Genomic DNA, 14,540 nt, shown 5'->3' on the forward strand with positions numbered 1-14,540 from the left:
TAAAAAACTGCAACTGCAAGCTTTTGCTATGAAATTCTCTTTTTAAATAGAGACATTATTGAGATGTAATTTTTTTTTGTAAACTTCCAGCCTTCAAGAACTGTCCATTAATGGATGCCAGATTACAGATAAAGCCATTAGAGCTTTAGTGAAAAAACATGGAAACAGGTAATAGTGATAAGCTTCTCATTTACATATACCTTACATTTATGTATCACCTATCATTACACAGAGAGCATTCTATTGTCTTATTTGTATTATGTTATTTGGTGTTTCATCAAGCACTCATTTTCCCTATTTGTCAGTTGAATAAACTGAGGCCCAGGGCCACTAAGTGACATGCTAACTGGCACACAGTAAGATACAGAAGCTAGACTTTCCAGTTTCAAGCAGAGTGTTCTTTGTGTTCTGGAACAACTGAAGGAAAGATCTGGAAAACATTTTTTTCTTCTCCTCTTGTTCAGAACCTCAAGGCTAATCACAAATAACTAGAGACTTTCCCCATCATGATTTAATGACGAACTGTAAGAGTTAATACCATGCATTTACACCACCATTGTGGAAAGATCACATGACTATAATTTCAGCAGCTGTCATTTCCCCACACTTTGGGGAAGGAGTTGCCCACCCACTATAGTAAGATGACCAGGAGCAGATGGCATTGTGCGAAGGCACTGCAGACTCACAGGATAGGGCTGGATGAGGTTTGCTTTCTGTAACATGAAGGCTCATCAAGCAGGGGTGCGTGGAGTCCTCAGATAAGGTGTCTGGTCTCTCAGGGCGGCAGCTGCTGCTTCCACACCTACAGGAAACATTGAGAAAGAAGCTTCATGAATAGCAGGGCTGGCTTCTTCATATTTCTGGGGTGAGATGATTCAGAGGATGACACATTTTTATTCCTCTGGTTTGAGTCTGCTTCTGATTTGTGGACATTCCAAAGTAGTCCGGGGAGTCCAGCCCAGTGTGAGACCAAGGTGCACGGGACTCTATGCATAAACAGCTCCTGGACAAACAGAACTTTTATCTCGGCCACTCCCCGGGGAGAGAGGCTACTACCTTCTCTTCAACTTTTGTTTGTTTGTTTTTTTAAATAAAATTCCCAATGTTACCAGCCTGGGAAAGTCTAATGAAGTAGTACATTAGATGTGATGATGTTTTAAAAACATGGCAAATGATGAATCTGATGTGAATTGGGAGTTTGATATTTTGTCAAGAATCTGTTTGAAACATCCTCACTCTGCTTAACTCTCTTCTTCATAATTTTATAAACCACGAGGCATAGGAATATGTTTAATATTGTGCTTTTGGAAAGACCGAGAGGCTCTAGATATTTGCTTAAGACTGTGGTTATTTTTGATACCTTAGACTTTCTACTTTATAAGAAGAAAAATATTCTATGAAACTGCTTCAAATCACTGATCAACTTTTTATGAAGAGAAAGTATTGGATGGATTATAATTTGTTTACAGAATATCTATCCTTTAACCTGTTGACATGTTATTTACTGTTTTCTCAAACCTTCTCTGTGAATCATTCTTTGCGTAGGAGGGGAAAAAATGGAATCATATAAGCCTGCTCATTAGTTATGTGAATTTAGGAAAGTTATACACTTTCTGAGTCCCAGTTACCTTATTTATAAAGTATGGGTCAAATGATTATCAGAGAGAGCTCCTATGAAAATTAAGGAAATGTTTACTAAATAAAAACAAAACAAAACAAAAACACCCACCTCGCAGTGACTGGTATTTAGTATGTCCTTCGTAAATGCCACTTTGTTTTATTCCAGCCTACATTGATTGTCCACTTCTCTGAATACCTGTATCATAGACTGTTTATTCCCCAATATTTCTATATGATAACCTTGTCTCCTTAAGCAACTTTTAAAGCAAGACTACATTTTGCACCTGTGGGATCTGACACACTACACAAATAATTTGGGAAAACACCATGAATCCTCCCAAGGTCAATAGCCTGTGAATTGTGTAATAGTTCATTTGGTAGAAAAACACACCAAGGAGCGTGACCCCTGTGATTGAAAAAAAAAAAAAAAGTGCAGCTGGCCAATAAACAGCCTCATCAAATTGAATTCTGATTGGCAAAGCGTATGAGTAAATTAAGAAGGTCAGCATTTCTTACATAAGTTGGCAGCCGGCTCTGGTTTCTCTGAATTATCTCAAGTTTCTTGAATCCTTGTCCTTGTACAATTTTGACAGAAGTCAACATTAAATGGAAAGATAAAACTAGAAATGAAGGCTTGGCAGAGAATTCCAAAATGGTCCCTGTTGTTTCAAACTGCACCTTTGCTCCTTCTGGAATATTCATCATTTGGTTTCGAAAAATTCCAGTATATTGTCCTTGTTTCATTGTTATAGCTATTACTGTTTGGATACATTTGCTTTTAAGTGTTATTAATAAGTTGTTTAAAAATTTTTTTAATGTTTATTTATTTTTGAGAGAGAGAGAGAGAGAGAGAGAGAGAGAGAGAGAGAGAGAGCATGAGTGGGGGAAGGGCAGAGAGAGAGGGAGACACAGAATCTGAAGCAGGCTCCAGGCTCTGAGCTGTCAGCACAGAGCCTGACATGGGGCTCGAACTCACGAACCGTGAGATCATGGCCTGAGCTGAAGTTGGTGCCTAACCAGCTGAACCACCCAGGCGCCCAGAATACATTGTTTTTTAATATTTGTAGCTTTTTTTGTCTTTAACATTTTAGCAAATACTTTCTTACATTATTGAAAACTTGCGATTAACATCAGTTTAATGTTTGCAAAATTTATTAGCCATCTCTGAAGTGTTGAGCAGTTAAAGGTTTCTAATATTTGAAAGTAAATACTGCTCTAACGATACATCTTTCTGCATGGAGATTCCTACAGCTCTTTTATGACTATGAATTTAGGCTAGAATATGTACAGGGAGATTTCTAGGTCTAACTGCATGAAAATACCTTAAAGTCTTGATTCACAGGGCACCTGGGTAGCTCAGTCAGTTAAGCTTCTTCCCACTCTTCATCTCGGCTCAGGTCATGGTCTCACAGTTCATGAGTTCAAGCCCCACATCTGCCTCTGTGCTGACATCATGGAGCCTGCTTGGGATTTCCTCTCTCTCTCCCCCTCTCACTGCCCCCTCCTCTGCTCATGCTCTCTCTCTCTCTCTCTCAAAATAAATAAACTTAAAAAAATTTTTTAAATTCTTTATTCACATATCCAGATGATTTCAAGGATTGAATTTATGCTCCATCAACAGTGGAATAGAATGCCTGTTCATCATACCCCTGTCAGTCACTGTTCCTTGGAGTGGGATAGAATTGAGGGGCAGGGACAAAGTGAACATCACTGATTTAATAAGGAAAAAAAGATGTTGCATGCTTACTTTAATACTCCTGTCTTTGCTTGGTTTTGTATTCATATGTTAGCTATATGCATTTCTTCAATTGTAAATTTTCCATTCAAGTTTATGGAAGACATAGTGATTTTTGTAACAAAGACATTATATCCATTTATTTTAAGATAACAGAGCTCTTTTCTCTCTAGATATTAATTATATCTATATTTTCTTTTATTTCTTATATATTTGTTGAAAATTGACTCTTAAACCCATAGGGAATTTTAAATGCAATGGTTATTTTTTAAATATAAAAACAAAGCATTTTTCTTAAATTGAAACATACAGAATTGAAGAAAATAAAAATTGCCCTTAATTTTACTACCAAGTGAGGTGTTCACATCTGATCAATTTCTTTCAGTCTTTTTTTCTGTTTGTTAAAAAAGTAATTACACAAAACCATGATCACAAGGATAGAGTTTTGTACTATTTATTTTCATTGACTACATTGAAAGAATATTCTCAATTCATTAAATATCCTTTGAAAGAATAATTTTTGATGGTTGCATACAATTAATGTACAAATTCACTAACATTTGAATGGTTTCTGAATGTTTGCTATTATATATGATATGATGAAAAATCTTAGGATGGAGACTTAGAGATGAAATTACTGAACATAAGTATTGCAAAATAGCTTTCCAGAAAGTGGTAATAGTATATATTCCAGCAGAATGTAGAAGTGTTGCTCTAACCTTGTTTGGCTGGCATTGAGCATTATTATAATTTTAAATACAAATATTTGCTTCTTTTATATAATTAAGTCATGCTTTATCATTTTACTTTGTTGTTCTTTGATAGCAGAGTTGAACATTTAATAGAACATTTGTTTCCCAAAAAAAGAACATTTATCAGAAGTTTATTATTTGTTCCTATTCTTCTGTGAAATATATGTTTATATTTCAGAGGTTTTATTTCTTTTTTAAGAACTCTCAATATAGAGGATATTAACCTTCTATCATAGCTATTGCAAGCATTTTTCCAGTTTTGCATTTACATTTAAAAACTTCTATGTTCAGAATAGAGAACCCAGAAATGGACCCACAAACATATGACCAACTAATCTTTGACAAAGCAGGAAAGAATATCCAATGGAATAAAGACAGTCTCTTCAGCAAATGGTGCTGGGAAAACTGGACAGCGACATGCAGAAGAATGAACCTGAACCTGGGCCACTTTCTTACACCATACCCAAAAATAAACCGGAAATGGATGAAAGACCTAAACATAACACAGGAAGCCACAAAAATCCTCGAGGAGAAAGCAGGCAAAAACCTCTTTGACCTCAGCCACAGCAACTTCTTACTCAACACGTCTCCAGAGGCAAGGGAAACAAAAGCAAAAATGAACTACTGGGACTTCATCAAGACAGTGAAGGAAACAATCAGCAAAACTAAAAGGCAACTGACAGAATGGGAGAAGATATCTACAAATGACATATTAGATAAAGGGTTAGTATCCAAAATCTATAAAGAATTTATCAAACCCAACACTCAAAAAACAAATAACCCAGTGAAGAAATGGGCAAAATACATGAATAGATACTTCTCCAAAGAAGACATCCAGATGGCTAACAGACACATGAAAAATGCTCAACATCACTCATCATCAGGGAAATACAAATCAAAAGCACAATGAGATACCACCTCACACCTTTCAGAATGGCTAAAATTGACAATTCAGGCAATGACATATGTTGGCAAGGATGCAGAGAAAGAGGAGCCCTTTTACACTGCTGGTGGGAATGCAAACTGGTATAGCCACTCTGGAAAATAGTATGGAGTTTCCTCAAAAAATTAAAAATAGAACTACCCTATGACCCAGCAATTAATTGCACTACTAGGTATTCCAAGGGATACAGGTATGCTGTTTCAAAGGGACACATGCACCCCCAATGTTTATAGCAGCACTATCTACAAGAGCCAAAGTATGGAAAGAGCCCAAATGTCCACTGACTGATGAATGGATAAAGAAGATGTGGTATACACACACACACACACACACACACACACACACACACACACACACACACGATGGAGTATTACCTGGCAATCAAAAGTAATGAAATCTTGCCATTTGCAACAACGTGGAGGGAATTAGAGTGTATTGTGCTAAGCAAAATTAGTCAGAGAAAGGCAAATATCATATGACTTCACTCATATGTGGAATTTAAGATGCAAAACAGATGAACATAAGGGAAGGGAAGCAAAAATAATATAAAAATGAGGGGGACAAAACATAAGAGACTCTTAAATGCAGAGAACAAAGTGAGGGTTGCTGGAGGGGTTGTAGGTGGGGGGATGGGCTAAATGGGCAAGGGGCATTAAGGAGAACACTTGGGATGAGCATTGGGTGTTATATGTAGGGGATGAATCACTGGATTCTATTCCTGAAATCATTATTGCACTATATGCTAACTAACTTGGATGTAAATTTAAAAAAAAATTTAAAAAACACTTCTATGTTCAGAATTATAAAAACTATTTAGTTATATTAATCTCCTTTATGTTTTCTTCCATTGTGTTTAGTTTAAAAAAAGGCTTTGAAACCTGTGAAATTAATTATTTGCTTTTTCTATTTTAAAATGTGTTTTCTCAATTAACTCTTAAAATTTTTTTTAATGTTTTATTTATTTTTGAGAGAAAGTGAGAGAGACAGAGCGAGCAGGGGAGGGGCAGAGAGAGAGGGGGATACAGAATCTGAAGCAGGCTTCAGGCTCTGAGCTGTCAGCACAGAGCCCAAAGCGGGGCTCGACTCACTAGCCGTGAGATCATGCCCCAAGCTGGAGTTGGATACTTAACCAACTGAGCCACCCAGGTGCCCCTCAGTTAACTCTTAAGATGTTATTCTTTGGAAACTAAAAATGTTACCAAGAAAATGTAATTATATGTATTCTTAACACATTATCTGCTATTAATATTTAAATATTTTTCAGTCTTCCTTTTTCTTATCTCTTCAAGGAAAAAGTCATATACTTATGATTTATAAACTCATTGTGCACAAAATCATTTTGCTCTACATATTTGTAGGAACTGCTGAGAATTCTCAGTATTTTGTTGTTAGCATGAATTCTGGGGTGCGTGGGGCTGGGAGCCAACTCACACTGATCCCTCTCAGCTTCAGAATCCATTTATTTCCTTTCAAAAGTTTTTTTAAAGTTTATCACATTCAATGATCTTTGTCTTTTCTGGGTTGTTATTGAAGAATTTGCAATGTTTTCACTTTTCTCAGGTTTTGGTCATTAATTCCATTGGCTACTAGGAAAAGAGAGTCAATGTTAAAGTTCCAACCCTGAAGATCCCTTCTCACTCATTTTAGTGTCAAGTAAGGATTTGGCGTAAGTTCTGAAAGCAGGGCCAATCTCCTAATACTATTTGCTAGATAGAAATATTTCTAAATAGTATCTTATTGGTTTAGAATGCTTTCTTTAACAGATAGTAAGCTTTCCTCCTCATCAGAACATGTAGAATGGCAACCCATTCTATTACATTAATTTGTCTGTCAATTCTTGTGCTAACAGCACATTTTTCTATTATATTTTTATCAAATATTCTGATCTATAAACGGAGAAGCTCTTCATTTTATTTTTAAACATTTTATTCTCCATTCTTTCCTGTTCCATTTTCTGGACTATATTTAGAAATTTTTTATCAATTTCCTTCAAAAATTCTCTCTAAAATTTTCTTATTAATTTTTTTTAAACTTTAAGTTATCTTGGAAGAATCGATATCTTGTCAAGTTTGTAAACACTTGCATTCTACATAGAATCTTCAGCTTGATTTCTACCTCATTAATTCCTGCACTGCATGCAATTTGCCATTTAATCCATCAATTGAGTTTTAAATTTTAATTGTTACATATTTACTGGTGGATTTCTTTTCTTTTCCTTCCTTCCATCCTTCCTTCCTTTCTTCTTATCAGCCTAACGAAGGTGATAGTTTTTCGTTATTGCACATACAGTACTTTCAATATTTTCTGTTATTTCTTTAGATATAGTACATATTCTTATTTTATATTCTGCATCTAAAAATTACAATATCTTCAGGTTCTGTGCATCTGACTTTGCCACTTATTGTTTCTGGCAATTTGTTTTTTTTTTTAAACTTTTTTAATGTTCACTTTTGAGAGAGACAGAGTGAGAGTGGGAGAGGGGCAGAGAGAGTGGGAGATACAGAATCCAAAGCAGGCTCCAGGCTGACAGCATAGAACCCGACACGGGGCCTGAACTCACAGATTGCGAGATCAAGACCTGAGCTCAAGTGGGACACTTAACCTATTGAGCCACCCAGGCGCCCCTGTTTCTGGCAATTCTTGCTCATGGTGCCTTGTTTCCTCTTGTGGCTTGTGATTTTAATGTCAGCTTGTGTTTCAAGCTCCTTTGGAAACAGCAGAACAGGGTAAATGTACATTTCTCTGGTAAGCGTTTGCCTTTTCTTCTTCCTGGTTCTGCAACCCTGCTAAATCAGAATCACCTTAGAAGAAATTCTGGACTTAGGGCTTTTCAGACCAAACAGGTGGTACAAATTTAGGCCACAAAGCAGTGTGATTATAAACATAAATATAAATATGATTATAAATATTCAGGGAGATGGGCAATTTCTGCGGTGTCTCCTTTTCTAGGGTGAGGACAATTTATTATTTCCTGAAGGTACGACATTTAAGAATCCTGGCTCTGTGTGCACGTTTCTCTTCTGACTCCCCTCTTCCTACATACCCTAGGGTGTTTACATCCTGTCTTCTGTGGTGCCCTTAAAATACAAGGTTTGAGACAATATTCCCATTTTCATTGTAAATCAAGATGCTAGACCACCCATACAGGATATGCTAACGGAACGTATTGTTAGTTCTGCAGGATTGGCAAATGCTTAGTCTCAGCCTGTATGAGAAGTAAAGGCTAAAGCGCTGGAAAAGGGATTTTGAGGAATAAGTTATTAGTACACTCTAATGAGACTTTAAGCCAAGTGGGAAGGGATGGTGAGAGCCACTAGGACAGTGTGGGTCAGAAGCCACAGGGACTAGTGGCTTATATTCTTTTGAGTTCACTCTGGCTCCTAAATATGGTTTTTCTGATGGTCATCATTTATCTACATTGAGATGGCCACTTTGCATAGGCTGATGTAGGCCAGTTGCTCTGAGGGCTTAACAATGCTACCTACTACAACTGAATATGCACATTTCATTTTCTTTAAAAATATAATTGTATCAGTAATACAATGCTGTTTTGATAAACTTATAAGAGGTCAGTGTCACCACAGATCTGTGAATTGTTATCAAACTGATACAAAAAATTGCAAATATACTCAGAAATATATTCCTTCCACTTTGGTAGTTGATTCATTGGAATTAGAAAGATTTAACCTTTTGATGAACCCATAAAACCTTTTTACTGTTGGGGAAAAAAGCATTCAGTTTCACCGAGGGGAGAATATGTAACATGGCATTTGAGAAAAAATAAGATGGGCTAAAGCCTTGCACAATGACAGAAATGACAATTTTTTGGTTAACAAATTGTCAGCATGGGCACATTCCTTCAATTTTCGGCAATTTAAGATCCCAGCATTAATCAGCTTTTGTAAAATGCCACCCACTGTTTGTAAAGCAGCTAGGAAGGCAGTAATGGGAAATTGTACAACTAGCATTAGATCAGAGATCATGCTGACTGAGGTGTCTTTATTTTGTGTGAACTTTTTTTTAAATTATCTAGGAATTGGTCAAACATGCCGTGTCCTCCTCAAATGACTCTGTGAGTGCTTTCTTTCAGGACAATAAATGGTGCTAATAAGTTGGCAGGCCTCCCACCAACTAGACCTTTGATATATGTTGTGTGAGCACGTTAATATGAAATCAGAATTACAGAAACACAGGGAGTGTTCCCCACTCATAATTGTCTTTTTATGTAATGCAAAATAAATCAAACTATCATGTTGCTCCCAGGAAGCCTGAACCACTTAAATAAAATAATGACTTTTGTTTTTATAAATTGGTTTAATTTATCCATTTCTTTATTGCTTATTAGTTTCTTACAACGTGCAAGGCGCTGCAGGGGCTAAATAGATGCGTGGGCCTAGCTCTGCTGTGAAAGAGCTCACAGTATCCACATACACTCTACTGTTTGGTCCCTGTGCTTTTGCTTCCTCTATTTTCTTGGTCTATTAAATAAACATGTCAGTATTCTTCATATGTGATGTGAGACCGCTCACTTCTCTGTAAGCTATTGCTTTGTGCTCTTCTCTAGTATTGAGGCTAAGGACACCAGCTCGTCACTTCTGGTGTTCTTGGTCTACCCCGGTACCAACTCTAGACATTTTCAGAAAAACTTCTAAAGCTAATTAGTACATAGACTGTCACCTAGAAGGAGAACAAAATAAATGGATTGATACAGGACTGGCTAAAACTGAGACCAGATAGTATTTACCAGATAGTAAATATTTTAGGTTTAGAAGAACATATAGTCTCTGTAAACAAACAGGTGTGGCTGTGTTCCAATACATTTTTTTTTTTTTAAACAAAAACATGGTGGCCTGGCTTAGGCTATGATTTGGTAGCATGAACTTTCAAAATACTATGCTGAGGGACACCTGGGTCGCTTAGTTAGTTAAGCATCCAACTCTTGATTTCGGCTCAAGTCATGATCTCAAGGTTCATGAGTTCGAACCCTGCATCTGGCTCTGTTCTGACAGTGCTGGACCTGCTTGGGATTCTCTCTCTCTCTTGCTCTCTCTCTGCCCCTACCCTGCTCGCACTCTCAAAATAAACAAACGTAACAAAACCAAAAAGAACTCATGTTCAAAATACTGTGAAGTAAGTATATCCGCGTTTTCCCTTTTATGAAAATCATACTTAATATATGAATTTTATTTATTTTGTTTTTTGTGTCTTCGTGAAGTATAATTTATGTGGGGTAAAATGATCAAATCTTAGTACAACTTAATGCATTTTTGCATGTGTATACATCCGTATAACCACCACCCACATCAAGATATAGACTATTTTCGTCACTCCAGAAAGTTCCCTATTGTTCCTCTGTAGTTGTAATCTCCCTCTCCCTGGAAGTAATCATTCTTCACTCTTCTATCACTGTAGCTTAGTTTACTTAGTTTTACCTTTTCTTGAACTTCATTTAAAATATTTTTAAAATGTTTATTCATTTTTGAGAGAGACAGAGAGAGAGAGCACGAACACAAGCAGGGTAGGGACAGAGAGAGATGGAGACAGAATCTGAAGCAGGCTCCAGGCTCTGAGCTGTCAGCACAGAGCCCAATGTGGGGCTCGAACCCACGAACTGTGAGATCATAACCTGAGCTGATGTTGATGCTTAACCAACTGAGACACCAATCCACCCGGGTGAACTTCATTTAAATGAGATTATAGAGCAGTGTGTATTTTTTGTGTATATGACTTCTTTCCCTCAGCATAATGTTTGTTTTTGAGGCTCACCTGTGTTTTTGAACACATACATTTTTATTATAGATATCCTGGTTCTTTATATTGTTGTTACTGAAGACCCCAGTTGCTTAACTAGCAGGAATTTGTTGGTCCTTTTGGTGTTTATAGTGCTATACTAAGGCCACAAGGAGATGTAGGAGAATTACTGTCTGTACCCTCCCACCACCTGGAGTTAAATCACAAACACAGAAATTGCAATTCAGGAACTCTTAGTTACAAATAACATCAGCAAATTGAAACATGAACTGAGTACTTTTTACTCATTGAAGAATTTAAAGGTTTAAATGTATTCTTTAAAAAAAAATTAATGAGAGAGAGAGAGAGAAAGAGAGTGAGTGTGGAGGGGCAGAGAGAGAGAGGGACACAGAATCCGAAGCAGGTTCCAGGCTCTGAGCTGTCAGCACAGAGCTTGACTGGGGGCTCGAACCCACGAACCATGAAATCATGACCTAAGCCAAAGTCAGACACTTAACCGACTAAGCCACACAGGCACCCGTAAGTGTGTTCTTAACAAGTGAGGGCTCATATTAAGACCATGTAGGGGCGCCTGGGTGGCGCAGTCGGTTAAGCGTCCGACTTCAGCCAGGTCACGATCTCGTGGTCCGTGAGTTTGAGCCCCGCGTCAGGCTCTGGGCTGATGGCTCGGAGCCTGGAGCCTGTTTCCGATTCTGTGTCTCCCTCTCTCTCTGCCCCTCCCCTGTTCATGCTCTGTCTCTCTCTGTCCCAAAAATAAATAAACGTTGAAAAAAAATTAAAAAAAAAAAAAAAAGACCATGTAGAAACCAAATTGGTGTTATACTACCATTGGCTCATGAAATTTCGAGGAAGTTTCATGTCCTTTGGTTCAGTGCTTCTCAGACTTTTATGTGCATATGAATTACCTGGAAGTCTTGTTAAAATGCAGATTATAATTCAGGTTATAATTCAGGGGGTATGGCCTGGGAATCTGCATATCTGGCAAGTTCCCACATAGTGCTGATGCCACCTGCATGAGAATCATGTTTGAGTAGCAGGGCTCTCCTCTAGTAATTATCATTGGTGTGGTTTAGACCAGAGACAATGGTATCCAAGGGCAGTGGCAGTGAAAACTCAGAGAGAAGTAGGATATTTACAAGTTAAAATGGAGAGAAGTTGCTGAGAAACTAGGATAGTACAGGAGGAATGGAAGATACCAAGGGTGATTCCCAGGGGTCTACTTTATGAAATTAGACAAACAGTGCTAGCTCTGGGTAACTCTCCAGATTGTAGTCCATCTCTGGACTACTTCTGACCCTGAGTCTTTTGCAGCCATAGGAACTTAGGAATTTGGGTTCCTGGTGGAACAACATTTATTTTCCATTATTTCTATGTTTAAACTTTAAAGGTGGGAACGTGGCTTTGTCTTCCTCTACTGGTTTTATTGTGGATTTTTTCTCCAGGAAGTCCTGTGTTCTCCATATCATGGTATTTGCCTAACTTGTTCTCTTGAGGCTACCCGACCATCTCTGCTTTTATGTATTAAATATTGACATAACATATGCTTTTAGATTGTTAACACATTTAGGGCTTATAAACTTCAAATGGACTCATGTCCATCACATCTTCCACTGCCGTCTTTGTTAAGTTTTACTTTATTACAGAAACATTTTTAGACCCTCCTACAACAGGCAGATGTTTTCTGGTTTTGTTGATTTTAGTCTTTTGCTTCAGCTGACTCATGATCATCTTCAGGAACTACTGTTCACATCAGCTCATGTTCGTGCATGAGTTACCTCTCTCCACTGAGCCCCCAAACACACACATATTGTTCATTTAAGGACTTCATTTACACAATGAGTTTGATTACCCCATATTTTGTAACGAGCACAGACTAAATTAGTAGCAGCAGGTTGTACTGTACTTTTTCCTATGATACCCTTCCTACCCTTCTCCCTAATTCCAGAACTCTGTTTTTAGATGCTCGCATAAACAGCATTTCCATTACAAAGTCTTTCTTACTTTTATCTTTTTAAGAAAAGTGTGTATGTTTGAAAAATCCCTTGCATCTGGACAGTTATTTGGAGACCCTGATGAAGCGGAAGAATGGCCATGGTAGCTTGAAAGAAGTTGTTAGCTGGAAGGAAAAGAAGTCAAGATCTAAATAAGGGATGCCCTAGTTAGTAACTTCACGGTATGATGAAGTCTAAGGCCATACTGATGGAATGGGTGGCTGATGCTGTGCAGAGAAGACTGTAAGAGATAAGGAGGTCAAGAACCCAAGGTCAAGGTGTCAGATAGGTCATCCACTTGGCTACTAAAGTTGCCCAGGATACTGGCAGGAGTTGGGTGGGAAGGAAGACTGTGACCGTGGTAAGTCTTTCAGAAATGGTAGTGATTGAGGGATATGGGAAGTTGATATGTATGCAAGGGTGGTAAGTGACAGCTAAGAGGAAGGGGAGAGGTGGTCAGTCGGTCACACATGATGTGAGAGGAGGTGATAATTGCTGGCAAGTGATGGTGGGGAACACAGAGGACAAAATCTCTCCATCCAGATTTTGAGCTACATAACAGTGAGAGAATGAACAGTATCAACTTGTGAAGGATGTGGGAAAGTAACTGCATGGAGGAGGAGGGGACTCCCTTAAGGAAAGGTAGAGAGATTAAGCAAAGAAACCGATAACTTCATAGAAGATTTTAGTGTATGGGATGGTACTTCCATAGAGCTGAGCTCAAGGGTTTAGATGGGGTAGGGAAGGGATGGGCTGGGTCAAGGGCCCAGAAGTATGACAGAGGGGGTGAGGGTGGAGGAGAGAATGGATGGCCAGAGCCTCATACTTTGGGTATTCCTGGTGAAAATGCATAGTGGGTTTTCAGCTAATCTTTTTGAGGACAGTGGGCAATGGGCCCATGTCCAGATGATTTCTCTTAGATGATACTGGTCCCAGCAGCTGCAATTTCTGCAGTCACTTGGCCTTCGGTCAAGTCACTTGCAACCCTACAACTAAGGCATGAGATGGTATAAAACCTTTACTGTTATTCAGTCTTGTAATCAAAATTCCTGGCTATGATGAGGTTAGCTGCTATATTCTGGCATCATACTTGTTTGCCATAAATTGGCTGGGATCTATAATCATGCAATCATATACTTTCATAGTATTTCCAGGCTTTGGAACCAGTTTTCAAGGTACTTTCAAGCACATGATCCCAAATAATGCCTTGCATTTTCTTTTTATAAACACAAAGCTTTTGTCTTGTGGTTTATCCACAATTATGGGAAAACTCAGGCTGAGAAAAGAAAATTTTATATTGGGTTAATAATTTCAGTTAAATGAATTGTTTTCTCACGTGGAAATGAAAAAACACATTGAGGGGATTAAGATTTGAAAAATAAGCTTGAGGAGTTAAAGACGAGGTATATCTCTTGTCAGTTTTCAGAGACCCTGAATGGTCAAAATGAAGTTAATTTTAGCAGGTGAGTCTTCAGGTTGTTCCCCAGACTTGATGATGACTTCCACTCTTTTTCACTCTTTTTTTTTTAACATTTATTTATTATTGAGAGCAGAGAGAGACAGAGCATGAGCATGGGAGGGGCAGAGAGAGGAGGAGACACAGAATCTGAAGCAGGCTGCAGGCTCTGAGCTGTCGGCACAGAGCCCGACGCAGGGCTCGAACTCATGAACCACGAGATCATGACCTGAGCCAAAGTCAGACGATTAACAATTAACCGACTGAGCCACCCAGATGCCCCTTTTCACTT

General features: G+C 38.1%; 1 long non-coding RNA gene across 1 annotated transcript in view; it reads right to left on the reverse strand.

Annotated features, from left to right (window-relative positions):
* Positions 1-652: 652 nt before the first annotated feature.
* LOC125151003 (uncharacterized) overlaps positions 653-14,540 on the reverse strand; it is a 50,806-nt gene continuing 36,918 nt past the window's right edge. Inside the window, exon 4 of the long non-coding RNA XR_007146570.1 lies at positions 653-802. This is a non-coding gene — a long non-coding RNA (uncharacterized LOC125151003). The remainder of the gene's footprint in view (positions 803-14,540) is intronic.

This window comes from Prionailurus viverrinus, chromosome D4 (genome assembly GCF_022837055.1).
Source record: "Prionailurus viverrinus isolate Anna chromosome D4, UM_Priviv_1.0, whole genome shotgun sequence".
Classification (NCBI taxonomy): domain Eukaryota; kingdom Metazoa; phylum Chordata; class Mammalia; order Carnivora; family Felidae; genus Prionailurus; species Prionailurus viverrinus.